Source organism: Gekko japonicus, unplaced genomic scaffold (assembly GCF_001447785.1).
Source record: "Gekko japonicus isolate JY-2015 unplaced genomic scaffold, Gekko_japonicus_V1.1 scaffold504, whole genome shotgun sequence".
Taxonomy (NCBI): domain Eukaryota; kingdom Metazoa; phylum Chordata; class Lepidosauria; order Squamata; family Gekkonidae; genus Gekko; species Gekko japonicus.
The window spans coordinates 948,529-970,406 of NW_015164197.1; positions in this window are offsets into that span (position 1 = coordinate 948,529).

A 21,878-nucleotide genomic window follows, 5' to 3' on the forward strand; every position below is an offset into this window, starting at 1 on the left:
AAGAGGGAACAGAATGGGTAATGAAAAAGCAGAATGAAATACAATATGAGTATGTGTGGCTGAAATATATGCAGATTCATGATCTTTTTAGATCAGATAAAAACAATTATGGTTTTAGAGAGGGAAAAAATGAAATGGAAAATGTTTGGGAGAGTGGAGGGGGAAAAATATCTCTAAAATGTACAAAGTGTTGTTAAAATGGTATACGGAAGATGAAACTGTGAAAGAGCAAATGATAAAATGGGCAATAAATATGAACAAGGAAGTGTCTATGGAAACCTGGGAGTATTTGTGGAAAAATTCCATTAAGATATCGACGTGTACCAATGTCAGAGAGAACTGTTATAAAATGATGTATAGATGGTACATGACTCCAAAGAAAATTGCAAATATGAACCAGAATATGTCAAATAAATGTTGGAAATGTAAGAACCATGAGGGCTCATTTTACCATATGTGGTGGACTTGTGAAAAAGCTGTAGACTTTTGGACAAAAGTCCACATTGAAATGCAAAAAATACCGAAATGCTCTTTCAAAAAAGCACCGGAAATTCTGCTTTTGGGACATAAAATGGAAGAAGTCAACACGACTAAAAAGACCTTACTCTGGTACTTAATAACAACAGCGAGAATGATTTATGCACAATGCTGGAAAACAGAGAAAGTACCAGAGATTGAAGACTGGATACAAAAAGTTCTGTTCATGGCTGAAATTGATAAAATAACAAAAAAGTTGAATAACAAAGAAGATGACGTCTTTTTTGAAGAATGGAGTGACTTTAAAATATATCTGGAAAAGAACTGGGATGTGAAACAAAATTTAATATGTTTAGATCAATATTAAGTTAAATGATGTTATCTTGAGATTGTAATGATAAGAAAATGATATAATGGATGAAGTATAGTAAGGTGGAGTTGGGGGGGAAGCATTGCGGGAAGCCACAGAGGGGAAGGGAGGAAATGGGAATGGGGTAAACAATGGTAAAGTGAAAATGATTGAATGTTAAATGTTGAATTCCTATGAAAATAAAAAAATGTTTACCAAGGAATGTAATTTAACAACAAGGTTTACAGTGCAAGCCTAAGGCAGTCAGTCTAAGTTCATTAACCAATGGACTTTTTTGGGATTGCACTGTTAACCATGCAATATTTCACAAACATTTTGAAAAATGCTGACTTGTTCATTGAAAACTGACATACTACTATTTAAACTTGAAGAGTTTTATGAAATCGGTGTGATGTTTCTTGTAGGATTTTTTCACATTAAGTACACATTGGAATAATGTCAAGTTCTTCACAGAGTCAATATTAAAATCCAATTACATAGTCTTCTACAAGCAGTCTTGAACTGATCGGCTGGATATGGCTGGTTGGCAGACCTCCCTTCCCCTTCATATGGCCATATTACATATGACTTCATTAAAAAAACAAACACTTAGGTATTTGCTCATAGACCTGGATAAAAATGCCCTGCCCCTTTATGTATAGAAATGGGCAATTGGTAAATAATGTCACCAGTTAAATAATATTCCATTAAGCCTCTATTAAAGGGACAGGGCATTTTTATCTCAGTCCTGGTTGCCCTCATTTTAAAGATCCCTTTTCACAGGTTCCATTCACTATCAGTATAGACTTGTCCTATATGATTATTCCAAATTCCAAATGAGGTCTCACCATTGATTTATATAGGGGCATAAGAACATAAGAGACGCCAATGTTGGATCAGGCCAAAGGCCCATCTAGTCCAACACGCTGTCATTATCTGGTAGCTTGAACTGGAAGGCAGTATTATGTGTCCACCTGCATTTTCTCTGGCATATAGAGGAGATACAGAAGTAAGTAGCAGCAGAATAAAATGAAGAAAGCAAGGAAGACAAAACAGCCCACCATATGCCCCTCCCGGCAAAAGTTGATTGGCTGGAATATGATGCTGGTGAGAGGATTGGCTGAAATATGATGCTGGTGGGAGGATTGGCTGAAATATGATGCTGGTCATGGGTAGAGAATAGTACACATGAGCGCCATTTCCTGCTTGAAAAAAAATACAAGAGGCTAGAGGGGAGGAACAATGGGTGGTGATTCTACATGTGCGTGCTGAAACCAACACAAACAAAAGATCCACTGCAAAACAAGTCTCAAAAAATGCAGACCAAAACTGGGATGAAATCGCTCTCGGGATGAAGTCATGATGAACACATGCAGGAAAAAAAATTACCTGCAGGGCAAATAGAGAATGAAAGTGGAATGTGATGTAGAACACAATTCCTCAATGCGCTCTGAATGCAGGGCAAAATACAGAAATGCAGAAATGGCCACTCACTCATATTCAGTCCTTTGGAAACAAGCATTCAGAGAATTAAGGGCAGAGCTTGAGAAAGTTGTTATTCAGTAACAGTGTGCAGTGTTACAGCGATAACAATATTGTGAGGTCATCACAACCTAGTATGGTGGCTTTGTGTGAATCTTGTATTTTCTGCCTAAGACACATGTTTTCATTAAATGAACTGTTCTTAATTAAAAGTTCTGTATATAGCCAATGATAATTTTAAAGCATGTACAATCAATGTCAGCAGCTTTTCTCTCTGATTTCCATGTATTATTCAAACCTTGTTACAGAGGTTTTGTGTTAGAACTGTATCCTGGATTTTTTGCAAAATATATTGCATAGAAAGAACCTATGCAGGGAACAGTTTCTTTATATGAAGGCTGGGTGCACAAATGATGCATTATGCATGCAGGTTCAGACTGGGCTAGCCATCACAATCCTTCTCTTTGTCCACACATTGATTGTACTAGTGTCTAATCATGCAATTCTTCACCCTAAAACCCACACACACACCAGGAACAAGTTAGGTGCAATCAGGTATTTACACTGAGTGTCCACATCATAAGTGATGCTATCAGTGATTTTCAAGGGGATATGCCCACCCTTCAATACACACAAAATTAGTGGCCTGTCTGAGAGCCAAAGTATTGAATGGAATGGAATGGAATGGAATTTTGGCATGGCGAAGCAAGGCAATTCTCTAATATTGTGGAAGGTTTCTTGTTTTCATAGTCCCAGGTGGTCAGCCATGTTGGTCTGAAGCAGTAGAACAAATTTAGAGTCCAGTGGCACCTTTAAGTCCAACAAAGGTTTATTCAATGCCTTGCACATGAAAGCTCATACCTTGAATAAATTTTTGTTGACCTTAAAGGTGCCACTGGACTCTAAATTTATTCTCTTTTTCATTAGTCAGATTCATACAATGTTTACACCAATATGGTGAGGTGGTTAGTTCCCAACAAATGTTTACACCAATATGGTGTAGTGGTTAGCTCCCAACTCTAGCATGGAAGCTTGCTGGGTGACCTTTGGCCAGTCACTCTCAGCCTAACCTACCTCATAAACAAATATTCAGAGTAGCTAGGAATAATTTACTACAGAGAGAGAAAAAATACCTACTGGAATCTTTAGGTGTCCACTACAGGATTAATATAACATGGTTTACATAATTAGTGCAGTTTTATTTGCTATCATATTTATGTGTCCGTGTTTCTCTCTTTTACATTTATTTAAATTGACCTCTGGCATATTAGGTATTGAACTAGCAGAGATGTGCAGTTCATGTCCTTTGAGGGCCTTCAGAAAAATATCCATCTTTTTGTGGAGCATGCCAGTTTTTCAAGTAAATGTATTTCTGAAGTAGCCAGAACATTATCTGTATTGAAAACACAGACTGAATTAATTGAGCCCCAGGGTTGTCTAGTTCCCAACCAGAATCAGTGTCAGCAGTTCAGAACTGAGCAATTAGACAGACCCTGAACTATTTTGCAGAAAGGTAGTAACTATGCTGAGCCAAACACCTGCAGGATTAAAATTCTGATGTGAATCTCAATTCAAATTCTGTGGAGACCTGACAACCCCAAACACTTCATGACATGACCACTGAAGAGCTTGCAAGGGACAGGGCACAAACATTTTGTTGCCGCAATATGAGATTTAAATGATAAGAGAATGGCTAATTATTCCAGATCACATTTGTGCAAAGAACAAGTTAGCTAACATGGGAGCATGCTAATTTTGTGCTGCAGGTGCATATTATAACAGACTAGTAGTAAGGCCTGTTGTGGGAAGAAATACAACGAGCTCTAGAAAGAGGCTCCGGGTGAGTGTCCTGGCTGTGGCACTTCTCGGACTGCGTGGACAGACGCTTTAGCCATACCAATTGATTTTACAAACAATTACACTTTACATTTTCATTCAGGTTTGGGTTTGTTTGGTTTTTTGAAAAACTGTTTGGGTTAGGTGCTATTCATTAACACATGAAAAAGCTGAGCCCTGTTGCTTCTAGAAATGTTAGAAAACCTTGCAAATCCAGACTCACATTCAAAATGCTTCGTTTCCTTTTGCTTAGCTATAAGGCAGGGCCATCTCATTTTGCTGCTCCAAGTGGGTAGTATGGGAGGAGAGCCACATGGTAACAGGTATGCTTCCATCCACCCCTGACTTATTTGGGGCTATGCAGTGGCAGCTAAGGTAGAAAAGCACCTCCTTCTATGCCACGTTTTCTGGGTCTCAAGGGTCTGGAGCCAGTTACAGGGCTGCCAACTCTGGGTTGGAAAGTACCTGTAGATTTGAGGGGTAAAGTCTGTGGAAGGCAGGGTTTGGGGTGGGGAGGGACCTCAGCAGAGTCCACTGCCCGAAACAGCCATTTTCTCCAGGAGAACTGATCTTGGAGATCTCCAGGTGCTGCCTGGAGGTTTGCAATACTAAGGGAAGGGCCAGGTTTGTTGAAGGACTTCAGTGAGATATAATGCCATAGAGCTCACCCTCCAAAGCAACCATTTGGTCCATGGGGACTGATCTCTGTAGTCTGGAGACCATTCTAGTTCACAGAGATGTCCAGGCCTTCCCTTCCCCCCCCCAAACCCCTTTCAATTCCAAAGCTGCTTCCGATTTAACACTTTAACTGATTAGCAGTTTAACTGACTCCCTTGTAATGCCCCCTGACCTCTTGGGACTCCCAACTTGGGAGTTGTAGGTCTAATTCCCTTTGATATGGTTGCAGTAAGGCCAGCTGAGAACTACAACTCCCAAGGTGCAATGCGTCAAAAGTGGGGGTATAAGAATGGAGGAGCTGGTGGAACAGGCCAACAGGACACCAAAGCAGCTTCCCCAGTGGCCAATGGGAGAGTAGGTGAATCGTCGCCAGAACGGCTTGACTTTTATATATGTAGGATAAAAATCTATATATCTAATAGCCAAGGGTCCCTTATGCATGCGGATACTTATTTCCGCAGATCTGGGACACATGGAGGGTAAAGAGGTTTTTCTGCACACTTGGGGCAATTCCCAGGTGTGCATAAAAATCTAAAATGTTTTTTAAAATGTATGGGGGATACTTAAATCTGCCCAAAAGTAAAACTGCATTCTGTGCGCATGCGTGCTTACTGAGCTGCGGGAAAAGCAACTGTCTCTGTTGCTGCCTATGCCACCACTAGGACCACCGGGAAAAGCCATTGGAGCCACAAGGTAACCCACAGTTGCAATACCCATCCCAGCTGCTGCTCGGCCTGCCGCAGCAAGACCTGTCGATGTCACCACAGAAACCACTGCCGCAGGAACTGTCCCCACCACCGCTAGGGCTGCCAGTAAACAGGAGGACGGTAGGGGGATTCCCGTGGCCGCCGTTCTTCTTCCCCCCCCCAACAGCTGGAGTCCTGCACCCCATCGGTGGCCACCGCTGACTTCTATTCAAAGGGACAGCAGCACTGGAGGAGTGGCTAAGCTCGGTGGGCACGCAAAAAGAGCACTGAGTGTCCACTTGGTGGGCTGCCCCACCAGCTTTTTGCCTCACATGCTTTCCCCCCCTTTTTTGTTTTAAGCCGCAACTTTGTTAAGTGAGGGAGAGGAGGAAGCAGCACCAGCAGCAGAAACAGCAGCACAGAGGAGGAGCGGCCAAAGCCAGCCAGCCAGCCACCAGCTTCCCCCACCCACATCAGCCATGCCAGAGACGGCTTGGTCTCCAGCAACATTTTGTTGCGGGTCCCCTCTTGTATCACTTAGATTTTGCAAAATACATGAAGACCATTAGTTTCCATAACTAACCATTTTAAGGGAGAGCCAACAGTAAACAACAACAACAACTCACTTCACAAGGAGATGTACTTTACAAGAAGATATTGTGAGAGAATATACTTATTTATTTACTTTATTTCTACCCCACCCTTCTCCCCAGTGAGGACCCAAAGTGGCTTGCATCAATCTCCTCTCCTCTGTGTTATTTTTACAGCAACCCCGTGAGGTAGATTAGGCTGAGCGTGTGTGACTGGCCCAAGGCTGCCCAACAAGCTTCCATGGCAGAGTGGAGATCTGAACCCGGTCTCCCAAGCCTAGTCCAACACTCCAACCACTACAGAACATATATCTGCAGAAAATAAATGCCCACAAAAATATTTGTCTGTACAAATTCAGCTTATTCTATATTTGTATAGTGTTGTTCACTGGCTTCAATTAAAGACATGGATATTTTGCACATGTATGTAAAATGTGCAAAAGGTATGAATTTTATAGTCAAAGTTTCAGAAAAAGTTAAGATGCTAAATCAGCGTAGTACATCAGTAAGAGAATCTGATTAGGATTTGGGAGATGTGGCTTGAAATTCCCACTCTTTAAATTTAACAGGTGAACTTGAGCCCTTCACTCTCTTAGCCTAATGTTATCTCCAAAACTGTGAGAATAAATGAGAGGAGACTGTTTATGTATCAGATAAAACAAACTACAGTTTATGTGAGAGTTGGTGGGTGGGGGAACCACAGAGTGCAAATCATTGCTAAAAGTGTTGTTTCATCTATTGCTATGCTTCTGGTGTATCATAGTTCATCTGTCATATGACTAATCCATATATGTCTATTAACTATTTCATACATTTTATATGATCATAGAGCAGGCACAACTGTTTATGTGACTTTAGCTTCAGTCACAGTATAGGAACTGACTAGCAATCTCTATGTATCACTTTCGCAAATGCTATTAATATTTTTCTATGTAGCTGTGTGAACCTGTGTAGATGATAACATGGAGAAACAACAGCTACCTACATGACATTTAATAACTGCAAGCTGTTGTATTGCATTTAGCTGAACTGCCCATTGGTAAATGCTTTTTTAACAAAAGATGATGTCTAATCAGATTTGAATACTAGGGGATGGTGGTAGCATAGTACATTTTGTATATAATTTGCTAAACAAATGCCAGAGCAGAAACAAATAATTAGTTTTACCCAGTTGTCACACTATGTGTATTTTGAAAACAACATATATAGGCATCTTAAACTGTACCAGAGGGACTTTTATTTTTTACTCCCTCTGAGTACAATGAAAGTGTTTATGCTTATACGAGCATTTTTGGCAGTGCAGTATTACATCAGTAGTGTGGAAGGGATATGGGCTGAAGGGATTTAAGAGAGCAATCCTAAACTCGTCAGCTCAGAATTCTACATGGGTCTATTCAATAGCTCTTGCTCCCAGGAAAGTGTTCTTAGGATTGTCCTATAAGCCACATTCCTCCTTTGATATTAACATAAGAGCATAAGAGCAGCCAATGTTGGATCAAGCCACTGGCCCATCCAGTCCAACACTCTGTCACACAGTGGCCAAAAATACCAGGTGCCACCAGGAGGTCCAGCAGTGAGGCCAGGACACTAGAAGCCCTCCCACTGTTGCCCCCCCAAGCACCAAGAATACAGAGCATCACTTGCCCCAGACCAAGAGTTCCTATCTATACCTTGTGGCTAATAGCCACTGATGGACCTCTGCTCCATATGTTTACCCAATTCCCTCTTGAAGCCATCCATGCTTGTAGCCTCAACCACCTCCTTTGGCAGTAAATTCCATGTGTTAATCACTCCTTGGGTGAGGAAGTACTTCCTTTTATCCATTCTTTCTGTACCTGCTCTATCCCATGCATAATCTTGTAAACCTCGATCATGTACCTCAGTCATTGTTTCTCCAAGCTAAAGCACCCCAAGTGCTTTAACCTTTTTTCATGGGGAAAGTGTTCCAACTCTTTTATAATTCTAGTTGCCCTCTTCTGAACTTTTTCCAATGCTATAATATCCTTTTTGAAGTGTGATAACCAGAATCGCACAGAATATTCCAAATAAGGTCGCACCATCAATTTATACAGGGGCATTTTGATACCGGCTAATTTGTTTTCAATTCCCTTCCTAATAATCCCCAGCATAGCATTGGCCTTTTTTATTGCAGTTGCACTCTGGACCATTCTGCATCTAGCATTCATTCCGTTGTTTTACCAAACCCACACTGGAACAGAAAAAGATGCAGCTTAAAACCACATTCAAATACCCCAGGCCAACACTTTACTGACTGCAGAGTCACCCCTGAATAGCCATAAACTGGCAATAAATCTATACAGACGGTAACCATAAAACCAAGAGATCAAAGGAAGTGAAACCGGCATGCAGTGTGGAAGGTTCAATAAAATCCAACAAAGAAAGTGAAAGTGGCATGCAATGTAGAGGGGAATTTCAGTTCTAATGTGGGTTTGGTAAAACAGCAGAGCGAATGCTAGATGCAAAATAGGCCACTGTCTCGACATTTTCAGTGAGTTATCTACTATGACTCCAAGATCTCTCTCTTGGTCAGTCTCTACCAGTTCGGACCCCATCAACGTGTATTTATAGTTAGGATTTTTGGCCCCAATGTGCATCACTTTGCACTTGGCCACACTGAACCCCATTTGCCACATTGACGCCCACTTGCCCATCCTCAACAGATCCCTTTGGAGTGCCTCACAATCTTCCCTGGTTTTCACCACCCTGAACAATTTAGTGTCATCCACAAATTTAGTTAGTTCACTGCTTACTCCCAACTCCAAATCATTAATGAACAAGTTAAAAAGCATCGGACCCAGTACTGAGCCCTGCGGTACCCAACTGCTTACCACCCTCCACTGAGAAAATTGCCCACTTATACTCACTCTCTGTTTCCTATTAATTAGCCAGTTTTTGATCCACAAGAGGACTTGTCCTTTTATCCCATGACTATTGAGCTTACTTAAGGGCCTTTGATGCGGAACTTTATCAAAAGCTTTCTGGAAGTCAAGGTAAACAACATCTATTGGGTCCCCCTTGTTCACATGTTTGTTGACCCCCTCAAAGGGCTATGCCCATTTCTGGTCCATACAGCGGCATGACTCTGCTGGCATCTAGTTGACACCACTGCAGACTCAATCAGGCACTATGCTGATGAATCTCTGAGTTACACCAGTGTGGCGCTTAGTTACTGTCCTAAAAGGTTTACAGACTAGCTTTAGGATTTAACGTTGAGTTTCCCAGCTGCTTTCCTCAAATGTTCACTAAGAAAGTGAAATTTCATTTAAGTACTCTGTTTGTGTAAGTTGGATATTGCCAACATTTCTTTATGAATCCAGAATGATTAAGGAAGTATTACTGTCCCATCCTTATTGTAATACGAAGTTGGGGTGGAGTCCTCTGTGCTGAGGCTCAGGTATTCTGTAACTGTTGATTTTTGGCACTGAAAAGAGGTTATGGGACTAAACCCTGATTCTTCTTTTCTCAAATTAACCACTTGGCTTGTACACTAGGAAGAATAGAGGACTATTATAAATTCATTGGTTGGAAATATCAGGCAAAGAAGATTAGTTCTTCATCATCAGTTTTCCAAGTTCCCTTTACGGTTGCCAACCCCTAGATCCAGGTAGGGTTCCGCCCTCAGCCAGCTGGCCACCGGGGGAAGCCCTGCCCCCAAGCCCCAGCAACCCGCTGCCAGCCCTCTCCCTCCCTGCTAAAATATTTAAAGGGCTCCATCTGATCAGGGAGCATGTGGCCCACCTACCAGCTGGAGGGTCCTTTAAATCTTTTAGCAGGGAGGGAGAGGGGCTGTCACCAGCCACAGTGGGGGGGGGCTGCAACACCCTGGGGGCTCTTTTCCCAGTGGTGATTCACCATTTGGGATTCAGGCCCACGTACCACTGCCCCACTTATGGGGGTGGGGCTTGGGGCAGGGCTTGGGGACATCTCCGCCTACCTCCAGAACATCCCCCAAATCCCCCCACCAAATTGACCAGGTGACTTGGCAACCCTAGTTCCCTTTAATCAGGATACAGCAACATTGCATTGTGAGGAAGTAAAACATGAAATATGTCCGAGATCAGGCAATAATTTATGACTGTAACTATTAATGTCCCCACAAAAATGCACAGGATTCTACTCACTCATATTACGAAATCTGAATGCATTACTGTTTGGCATTAGCTGATCTTCAGAGCATGATTGTTCTGAGTGAAACATCTTCATATTTTGTTATATGGTACTGTCCAAATAATCTAATAATACCTGTCAACAAAGGCTCCTTTGGGACCTACTAGACCTTGACTGCAAGCACAGTAGTAGGGACTTTGGGGGACCCTGAAACTAATTGTATAATCCAAAAAGATTATCCAAAAGGATTTTGGATTATATCCAAAGGATAATACAATTATGGAAACCAGTTTTGTTCAATAAAAGAAAAATTCCATTTCTTGTGCTTTAATGTAACTGATCTCAGGAAAGAATGTTCTTTTTGTTTATCAAGCCACTTATACTTCAGGGACCACTTAACAGCAGAGAAAAGGTCTCTTTCATTACAGTTCAGGGACTGTATTTAGGCAGCATATAAATGTTTTAAATAAATATGTTTCATTGTCACCACAGAGACTGTATGATGGCAAGGTAATATTTGGCTGACCTTGGAGCTGCCAGGTTATCTACATTTTCTATTTAAATTCCCTTAGGCAGCAGAAACATCTCCTACCCCTTCCTTCACTAGCTTTGCTGCATACCTGGAATCCTCTTTGTTATGGAAGATGAGGGAGGGTGGGGACCCAAAGCAGCAGTTTACAGTATACACAATAAGAAAATGCAATTTATGAAAATACACTTCTGAATAAGCAAACACGAAAACAACAACACAGTATAGTCTCCCTGGGCTGATTCTAGATCCACTTGCCCAGCACTCTTAAACTGCACATTCCTAAGCAAGTCTATTCAGAATCCTACTGAATCCTATTCAGTACGGCTTACTTCCAGGAAAGCTCCTAGGACTTCACAGTTAGGCTGTGAGCTATGGGCGGAGGACCAAAAGACCTTGCCTTTCAGCTCATATCAAAGGCCATACCCAGGCTAAATACCTGCAAAGAGAGAAGGAGCTGAAGCTCCACCCAGATCTCTTTCAGTTACCATAAAGATATAGATGACAGGAACAAAGGACAACCAAGCAGGAGCTATCTCATCTCCTACTGCAACGGGGAATTGATTAATTGAAGTGTGGTTCTTCAGGACACATCCTGGTAAATCTAGCTGAGCTGCTAGTGCTGCATCTTGTTCTACTGAAAAAGAATTACAAAACACAGAATACAACAAAGGCTTTCAACAGAGCACCTGTCCCATCCTCCAGTCATAAAAGGAAGCATGTGTTGCAGCAGGGCCAGAGCCTGTCCTCCAGGTGGGATGTTCTAAAAACAAACCTTCATTCTGAAGCACAGAGAATGAGCTTGTGAACAACACCCCTTCAGAATACAGATGACTTGGTATAGTATTAGAGAATGAATGCTGCCAGAGAAGCCCCAGTGTATTTTTGTTGATATCCCCACATCATAGATTTGAAGTACTGCAATTATTATTTTTCTAAATAAAAAAGAAATTCCTTACTTGTTAGAAGTTTGAAAACCAGCTGCCAGGGTATGGTGTCATAGTACTGAATGGAAGTTTGCTCACAAACTTCTGCAGAACACTATCAATCAGACCAAGGGAGAAAACTTTCCACAAACTTTGAAATCACATGACAAAATATCCCAGGAAGCAGTTTCTCCTTTTTTCCCTTTGTTTGCTCATATTCAAAACCCATTGACTCTGCAGCACACAGATTTATTTGATGTTTGCAAGTTACTTTGCATTTACTTCTTCTTTGTGCAAGACTTGGTTCATAGAACATATACATGTTTTCAACTATCTGTTGAACTATTATGTGTAATACAAAGATATTGCGTAGCTGAAGCAAGGTGTTTTTACACCCCAGTGCTCAGTACTCAATTGACTTTAGATAAGAAGCCTGAGAATCTGAGGTGTAAGATACATACCTAACTTAATGCAGAAGTTTTGACAACCCCAGACCATGTGACAGAGTCTTTATTAATTGTGTGTTTGTAGCAGCTCATCATACATTCTGTCATGGAGACAGAAGATGTATTTTATGTTTGGTTAGAATCAGACAAAGTCACTGTTATGGTTCAAAACACAGCAGACATCATCAGCATATTCACGAGGAGGGGGTCACTATCAGGTGTGTGTATTTTTTCTGCTAAAATCACAATCCTGCATGAAGAGTATTGTGTAGTGGGTTGACCGCATGGCTAGGCCCTTGCAGCTCCCCTAATCTGCTGCACGCTTGACTCTTACGCAACTAAGACAAAGACAAACGGCCAGGAGGCCAACTATATACACCCCTGGATCCCATTGGGGGGTTCGAATTTCCCTCCCATGTTTCTATTGGCTCCCTGTTGGAGAGCCCAGGAGCCCAGTTCCCATTGTTCACCCAGGGTCAAGCTCTGGGTAATCGCTGGCCCCTGGTGGCGGTCAGAGGACACAACATCCCTCCCTCCATGGTTCGCCCCCCCCTTATGTCACGTAGTCCTTTAGGTACGCCGGGAGCCGCCACTCTCTGGTGGATTATCTGGGGCTCGGAATAGGGACCTCGGGGGCCCCATCTCCCGTGCTGGGGAGTGCCTGTGGTGCCGGCCCCTCAGGTTCCGGCGTGCCGGCTGTTGGGGCCTACTCAGTGGCCTACTCAGTGGCCTCCAGGGAGTTAGGGGCCCTGTTGGGACACTCTTCCATGGGCGGATCCTGCACAGGCGCGTCCGGGGGGCTCCACTCTGGGCCAACTCCGTGTTCCCGGCCCTCTACGTCCGGATGTTCTGGAAGCAGGCACCGACGAAGCTGGTCGATGTGCCGCCGGAGGACTTGCCCGTCCTCTGTTTACACCTCGTACATCACGGTGCCTGTGGGGCAGATAATGCGGCCCACAACCCATTCCGGCCCTCTTCTGAAGTTCCTAGCAAAGACAGGGTCCTCTGGGAAGAAGCCGCAGGGTGCTTTTCTCTGTTCTACGTTGTTACGTGGCTCCGGAGCCCTGTCGGGGTATAGCCGGTCCAGCAGGGTGGTTGGCCTCCGGCCCATGAGAAGCTCGGCTGGGCAGCACCCACTTACTGGGTGGACATCGTCCTTTGCGCCTGGAGGAAACAGGCGATGTGGCGTTCCCAGTCCCCCTCCGTCAGGCAGCTCAACGCCTCCTTAGCTGTCCGGACCATCCTTTCCACCTGTCCGTTCGTCGCGGGGTGGAAAGGCGCCAACCTGATGTGTTTGAGCAGGTTGCTGCTCAGGAACTGCTGGAACTCCTCTGACGTGAACGCCATCCCGTTGTCTGAGACGATGGTGTCGGGGAGTCCGTGGGTGGTGAAGATCTTCCGGAGGGCCCTTATGGTCACTTTAGTGGATGTTGCCGAGATGGGGCTTATCTCCAGCCACTTCGAGTAGGAATCCACAGTTACCAGGAACAACAGTCCCTGGAATGGTCCGGCGAAGTCTATGTGTAGCGGGACCAAGGGGTTCGTGTGGACTCCCACGACTGGGCTGGCACCCCTGGTGGGCTGGGTCGGATGGCCTGGCAGGTCTGGCAGCACTTCACCCACGACTCGACTTCCCCGTCAATGCCCGGCCACCACACGTAGCTCCTCGCGAGGGCTTTCATCCTGATGATGCCCGGATGCGCTTCATGCAGGGCCTTGAGAACCTTTAGCTGGAGGGCGCCGGGGACCACGACCCTGTCGCCCCACAGCAGGCAGCCTTTGTGTGCTGACAACTCCTCTCAGCGGGCCGTGAATGCCATGAACTTGGGGCCCTCAGGCTTCCCCGGCCACCCACTCACCACCAAGCCCAGTACCCGGGATATGATGGGGTCCCTGGCCGAGCGGCGAGCAATGTCAGCAGCCTGCAGAGGTGCCTCTGGCAGTCCCTCTATCTGGAGGACTGCAGGGGCTGGGGCCTCCACCCCCTCCGGCAGGGGCAGACGGCTCAGCGCGTCTGCGTGGCCCATTGCTTTCCCGGGGTCTGTGGCGATGAGAGATGACCTGGGGGCGTCCGGCGATCGTGCGCAAAAAGTCCCAGCAGCAGTTTGTGGTCTGTGGCGATGGTGAAAGGCCGGCCGTAGACGAAGTCATGGAACTTCTTGACCCCTGCAACAATGGGGTTCCAGGAAAACCTGGAACAGTTTGTTTCAGGTCTTTTTTTGCCATGACTCTCTCTCGCTTCAAACTGCCAGTCTGAATTCAGCCATGGTTGGACAAACTGAAAGATTATTTAAGCACTGTTAGACTGACTTGTGTTTTTGAGAACTATGTGTTTAGTGAATATAAATATTTGGAGGCAACTGATGTTATGTGTGGAAAATTTCCAATAGAAATTGAGAATGAACAATCATATATGCAAAAATGTATTGTTTACATTTTTATTGTTATACTTCAAATTCTGCTTTTTTCTTCTTTCTTGAATTTCCATGAAAAAGTACATCTGAGTCCCAAAGTGCACAATTACATGACAACTGTAACTGTAGCTATGGGTGGGGGGGAGCTGCTAAAGATGGAGATTTGGAATAGGGAATGCTCCCTCTAAGCTGTGGAGTCTTGTGGGCAAAAATTCTACTTCGTGAGCTACTGGCATTAAAGCTGTAAGTGAGTGATTTGGCTACTGCATAAATTAGTTTGCTCTGAAGCCATCCTTCCTGAGCTAAGAGAAAAATGTGTGAGCTGGAGCTAAAAAACTGTGAACTAGCTCACACTAACTCACCTTAGAGGAAACACTGGTTACGTAGACCCCCCTTTTCCTGTCGCAATCACTCTGTCCCGAAGCTGCTTTTCAGCATTGGCCGTTTCTGCATACACAGCTTACTGCAGTCTACTGCAGAGAATCAGAGCAGTCGAGCTGTTAAGCTTCACTTCTGATTTCCTTGCCTGCTGTCTGCATATTCTTTTGTTACCTGATGGATTCATTCTACAGCTACAACAGAAAAGCGCAGTTTTTCTTAATTGGTGTGAGAATGTCACTTGTGACATCTGGGGGTGGTCCAATTGCCACCAACAGGGGCCAAGCGTATGAGCAAGTGATGAGGTACACTGCAACCTCCCCTTTCTCTCCTCTCCTCCCCTCTCTCCCACCCCCTTTGGCTAGCTGCCACTGGGCTACTCCAGGCATGCACGATCCATAGAGGGATGCCAACTCAGTGGCTGGCTGGTCTGTTAGGAGGGGTGTCGTCCCAAGGGTTCTGATTTAAAAAAAAAAACTAAAAACCAGCACATGGGCCTTCAATCCTCTCCCATGAACAATCCTGTCATTCCTTTTAATACATACCCCTTCAAGGTGAGTACAGATTGGCTTTGAGGAAGGGGGGAAATATCCCTCTCTAAGGTGCAATGTGCAAAGGGGGAAGAAGTATGTCAAATGGCACCCCTGCAGGATAGAAGCATCAGACTCACAGAGGACCTCCCTGGGCTGCTCCTCTACCTGCCCTCCAAGTTGTGTAACGGAGGGTTCAAATGGAACAACTGGGTGGGACAGACAGTGAAACAAAGAAGAAGAAAAGAGATTGGCCAGCTAAGAAAAAGAAAAAGGGAAGTGGGAGGAATTATGATAGATGTCTTATTGCAGTTGAATTGCAAACTACTGGATTTCCTTCAGGGGAGCTGCTGCCAGCTGCCTGGAGATCAGCTGTAATGCCAGGAGAACTCCAGGCCCCACCTGGCTGTTGGCAACCTTAGCTGCAGGGCATCCAGTCAGGGCTTTGATCTTCTGAACTGCTTCCAGAAAACTCATTTCCCAAATGTATAAAGAAGTCTGTTGTTGGCTTAAAACAGTCGTTTTAAGCCAACGTCCCCATTGAGCTTCCTCCCCTACCCAAACACCACCCTTCCCAGGCACCCCCCCCTCCAAATCTACAGGAATATCTCAAGATAGAGATGGCACCCCACCCTATAGTCCAATCCCAATCATATTTGCTTGGCAGAAAGATTTGGATGTGTTTTACTAGTTAGTGAACTTTATTACTACAGTTGCACTTGTAAAGGTTTCAATGCTCACAGTTCTGGCTTTTCTGTTCTACAGTTAGGGCTGCCACCCTCCAGGTTTAGCCTGGAGTTCTCCTGGGATTACAACTGATCTCCAGACTACAGAGGCGAGTTCTCTTGAAGGGAATGGCAGCTTCGAAGGGCATCTCTTCCCCACTGAGCTGTTACGCCAAATGCTCTATTTTACAACAAATGGCTAACTATATTTTAACCTGAGTTCTGGCCAGCATTTACGGAGGTCTTGTTTGAACCTAAGAGTCCAGTGATGGAGACCACACGGGTGTTTTTCCAAAACAAATAATCTTTTTACTGAAGGATTTCCATTACAAGCATACAAAAACATCAGTCTCACTTCACAAGCATACAAGTTTCCTGTAGAGTTATAGAAAGAATATAAAAATAGTTTCTTAGTTACTTGGATGGGAGAAGGTAGCTAGTTCGATTCATACTCACCCATTCTGGAAATCCTGTCTGTTGCAATGGGAATGGGGTAGAAAGGATACCTAGGGGTTTAATCTAAATCACACCTGCTAGATCCAGCCAGCAGAATGTGGATCTCGTTGGCTGCAGTCCAAGAGATCTTAAAGGTAGACAAAGGGGTTGTTGGACAGGAAGCGGGGCATTAGGGGAGGTAAAGAATATAGAGGGCGTAGAGAGGGAAAGTGGCTAGCAAAAACCTTGGGTTTGAGTCTTTGCTTTTATAGTTAATTCGCCAGGTGGGTGGCATCTTGCCAGCTCATGGTCCCACCTTCCTATAGATCCATCCCATTAGCTCTCCTGATTGGTGCATGTGAAAAGGGGCTGATACTCCTATGGGAGGGCCAATATTTGAAATACTATCCTCTATCTCATGGAATGGCATCTGGCTAGGTGCGAAGTCTTATCTTCCCATTGCACCTTTGAAGTACAGATGAAGCTGGTCATTCCCAGGCATACAGGATGTAATAAACTGGATGCTGGTATACAAATGCAGGTCTGGTCCATGTCTCCGTGACATCTCGTGTCTCCAGTAATGGGGGATCTCCTTCTCAGAGTTGTTGTTTCTGATCACAATGGCAAACTATGTGCTTCTTCTTCCCATGATCCTTTGCTAGCTGAATGTGTGCATGCCTCATTAGCATAGAACGCAGGCAATCTTCTCCCATGTGAATTCTGTCTCACAACAGGTGATGCAAACAGCTTTCTCTGGCTCATGGTATACAAATGAATGTGCACAGTCCATGTGTGTTGCTTGTGTATCAGATATAAGAACATTAAATCAGTCTGTCTCGTAACAGAGCTCCCTCCCTTTCCCAAACTCCACCCCACCTGGGCTTTGCCCCCAAACCTCTAAGAGTTTCTGAAGCAGGAGCATACCTAAAGTAAAGACTATCCCATTGTCCTTTTTGCGAAAGAATGGATTAATGTAAACAGTGAATGTAAAAAATAAACTATGACATTTTGTGTAACAAGTACATATTTATTACAGAATGTTATAAAGCAAATGTGGACCCCAAGGTAAAGTTGAAACCATAGCAGGAAATTCAATACATGTTAAAAGCCAAATTGCATACTTACTCTATTAAAAATATTTGCATAAGTAATACTGAATTCAGTTTTTGCGTCAGTGAAGCTTGTTCTAATATTAATTTTAGCTGTATGATTGTAAGTCACAGCATCAGCTTTATTATGAGTAAGAGATCCCTAGCTTATTTAGAGTGGAAAAAATGTCTGAGTAACACATGTAGGACTGACTTTGAAAAGCCATATATGGTAAAATGATTGGTGAATATGAACTGATGCACCAATGCCTCTGTAATGGGCAGTTTATTAGATTTCTATAATAATCTGGAGAATTGTGGTATAGCTTTAAAAGAGTACACATGAGCACAAATTGAATGTGCAAAGCTGTTAGGCACAAGCATCTTCTAATCTAATCCAACACACTAAAAACAAAAAGAAGAGAGAACCCACCCACCCCCGCCGTGGAAATAAATCCAACTAAAAAAATAACATTGTGGGTTGAGGCTGTGGGACCATGTACACAATATGTATCAATGTACAAATCCAGTTGACCAATCTGATGATAAGTATAAAATCAGCAGATTACCCATGGACATACTTTCAGAGGTTAGCCAGGCTGCCAGGTTGGTCCGCAGTAGAACAGCTAGATATCAATCCAGTAGCACCTTACAGGCCAACAAGATTTGGGGGGTATAAGCTTCCAAGAGTCAATACTCCCTTTGTCAGGAAGTCTTAAAGACAGTCTTAAAGCACTGGCTGTCCTGCAGGTGTACCGACAAAAGCAACAGGCAGCCCTGTATGCTCCTACAAAGAAAAGGAAGTGAAATATATGGAAGGAAAGTGACTCACGAATGAAAGCAGAGCTAGATACATTATTCCTTCCTGTCTGTGCTGCTATTTTAAGCACAAAGAGAACTATTTCAATATAGTTTGGACAACCCAGTCTATGAACCTAGGGAGGGCTGTTCTCCTCCAACCAGTTTCATGCTCCACTTTCAGTCCGTCCTTCAATCCATACTGGTGTAAAGTGAATATAAGGTCTTCCAAAGGCTTTGTACCTACATGGCATCCTCAGTCGGTGGCTGGAGGGCTTGTATAAAGAACTGAGCAAACTCTAGCCAGGATCCAAAAACAATCCCCTGTATGAGTTCTGTGAGTCTAAAGAGGCTGCAGGCTTGGGGCCTCTTGGTAAACTGCTTTTGGCATAAGGGAAAACTGAGAAGCAAATTGTGATTATGGAAGCTATTCAAAGGATGTCAGAAATAATACTAGGCTAATGCAAGCTCCCTGTGTGACCATAAACAGGTGTTTGGATCTCAGTGTGGATGCATGCAATGCCCTATCATTCCTGTGCATTGTTATCCCATGACACAATGCAGATAAAGGATCCAGGATTTTGATGCACAGAATAACAGACTTCTTTCCACACAATGATTTTCCTTTTTAAAAAATTCAAGCATTATTTCCAAGAGCAAAAGTTAAGAATCTAAAGGAAAAGGTCAAATAAAGAATGAGAGGGCTCACATCTTCACATTTCATTTATGTAAAAAAAAACCCTTAGATACTAATTAAATACATTAATTAGACATAAAAGTCTTGCAGTAGCTCACTGGAAATTATTAATACACAGTTAAAATTTACTAGGGTGGGTAATCTTTATTGTCTGGTCTTTTGTTAATGCTCCCCCTACCTTATATTTTTAAAAAGTTGTATTATTTAAACAATTAGTTGTTGAACTCTCAGTTCAGTCCTTTGCCCCCTTATTCAGAAAGAAGAGTCAAACACAAAGGCTTGGGTAACTAAAGGGCACTTTAGTTAACATATCAACTTGGACTCAATGGCAAGGGCAAAGTGCTTGCAGCACAACCGAGACTAGGGGTCATCCCTGACCCCTCCCTAGCCATATAACCCCTGGATTGAGCCAGTACCTTTGGCTCGCATCCGTCTGGCACAACAAGCAGGCAATGCCATGGCTGTCACTCCACCAAGCTGTACAATTTAGGTGGAGCTCAATCCATGTAGACCCAAGGCAGTCTGCCTACCAAACCCCAAGTCACTCAACCCAAAGGCTCATCCAGCTAGACTCCTAGCCCCCAGCTGGGTTTGTTAAATGATACTCTCCAGCTGCATCACAATCACCAGCCCCCATCCCGCCAACTAAAGTGACCAACCTACGGACTGTACAGGATAGGCAAAAAAAATCCCCGAGCACGGCCAATCAGCCAGAGATCAAAAAATCATGCCTGGCCCCCAACAAACAGGCAACCAGCCAAAGCCTATACAGCGAGGAGGGTGAGCCAGGAACATAGCAGCAACTGAGAGGGTGGGAGCAGAGCTGGCCATTAAATTGCGAAGGCTCTACCCCCTGAGGGCCTGGATGCTGTGAATCAGCATCCAGCCTGCCCCTCCTCCTTCAAAGGAGGCAAAGGCAGCCCCCGGCAGCACAGCCGTTGGCTGTCTGCCGGGTGGAGCCGGATACTAGTGTTGTCGATCCTAGAGTTGATTAGCACTGCAACCACATAATTTCTTCCTCGAATACAGTTAATGTGTGCCAGTTCACTGAAGTCTGGTTTAAATAACTTACCATTTTATTTATTTATAACATTTCTATGACACCTTCTTGATTAAAAAATATTTATGCATTTATTTGTTTAGGATATTTCTATGCAGCCTCTTCAGAATCCTGCCTGTGGCAGTTTACAGGATTATGCTCTCAATATTAAAATCAAGCCACTAAAAGCAATCGAGTAGCACCCCTAAGTTATGAACCTGCTTCTTCAAAGGAAATGCATCCCTTTCCAGGACAGGCTGACTACACAGTCCCTGAGAAGTTTCTCCATTGACCAACAGCACATCAGTCTCATCTGCACTGAACTTAAATTTTTTGGCTCTCATCTATCCCATTACCTTCTCCAAGCACCCATTATGTGCAAGGAAGCGCACAGTGACAGTAAAAGACAAGTATAATGACTTCAACAAAAATGTAGAAAAGAAGCACCATAAGTTATAAAAGCAGGATACAAATCTAACTTATAAAGGATTTCTGAAGTTTAAGAAGTCTTCAACTGGTGTTGGAAAGTGGGGAAAAGGCATAATTGCCAGAGGAAGGAGTTCCAAACACTAGGAACAGTTGCCTGGAAAGACTTTGCATGGGTTCCAATCAAATGTACCTCCTTAATTGTGGGGTCCCACGGCAGCACCTGATGGTTTGGATGCTAGAAAATCCCCCAGAGATGTCAGAAACCATTAGGAACCATCCAGGAGATAACCATTCTAGTTGATCCCCCACGCACACCCCTGTGAGAATTCTATGCTACGTTCAGCCTAAACCCTACCAGAAAATTATCTATCCATGACACAGAAATCTATCACCCCTAAATAACCATTCTCCTGACATGCCTAAAATACTAAATCCAGACCGTGGCCTCCTACATGTGTATGTTAATTGTGGCAGATTCATGGCTGCTCAAGGTTGCCAGCTCTGCATGGAGAAATTCCAAGAGATTTGGGGATGGAGTCTGGGTTGGGCTGAGTTTGGGGAAGGGAAGAGTTGCTCTGCAGGGCTGTAAGGCCATAAAGTCCTCCTTCCAAAGATGCCATTTTCTCCAGCAGAACTGATATCTGTAGTCTGGAGATTCAGTAGAACTCCAGGCCCCGCATGGAGGTTTGCAACTCTACAGGGCAACAATGTAGTCCTTCCATAGCCCAGACAACACAGCCTTGGAATGGATGTTGTTTCCCCACCACACACACCCCAATAGCATGGAGAGTACTTTATTCAATCAGGAACAAGACAAAGTAAGCCGGCGCGCACAGAAACCCACCACCAAGACACACCCCTATTCACCCTATAGGTTATTTACAGAAGCCGAGAGTCCCATAGGCTCTCGGCTGCGGACCTGGCCCTCCGATTGGTGCGGGCTAGGATCTGCTTGGCTATTGTTCTAAATGTACGAAGCTTTAGGCTTGTGCGTGACCGTGTGGCCCAACGGTCGCGCCCGTGGTAATGGCGGAGTACATTACACCCCTCCCCCCATAGTCTGGCCTACCCACACACAAAGTTCTGGAGGTACGCTGGGGCCTTCCTGATCCTTGTGGAACGACGGAGTTCCGGGGTGGTGTTTGGGGCTGCCACGGGGGCCCGTGGCGGGGAGGTTGGTTGTGATGACTCCGGGGGCGGCAGCGCCGGAGGGTCTGG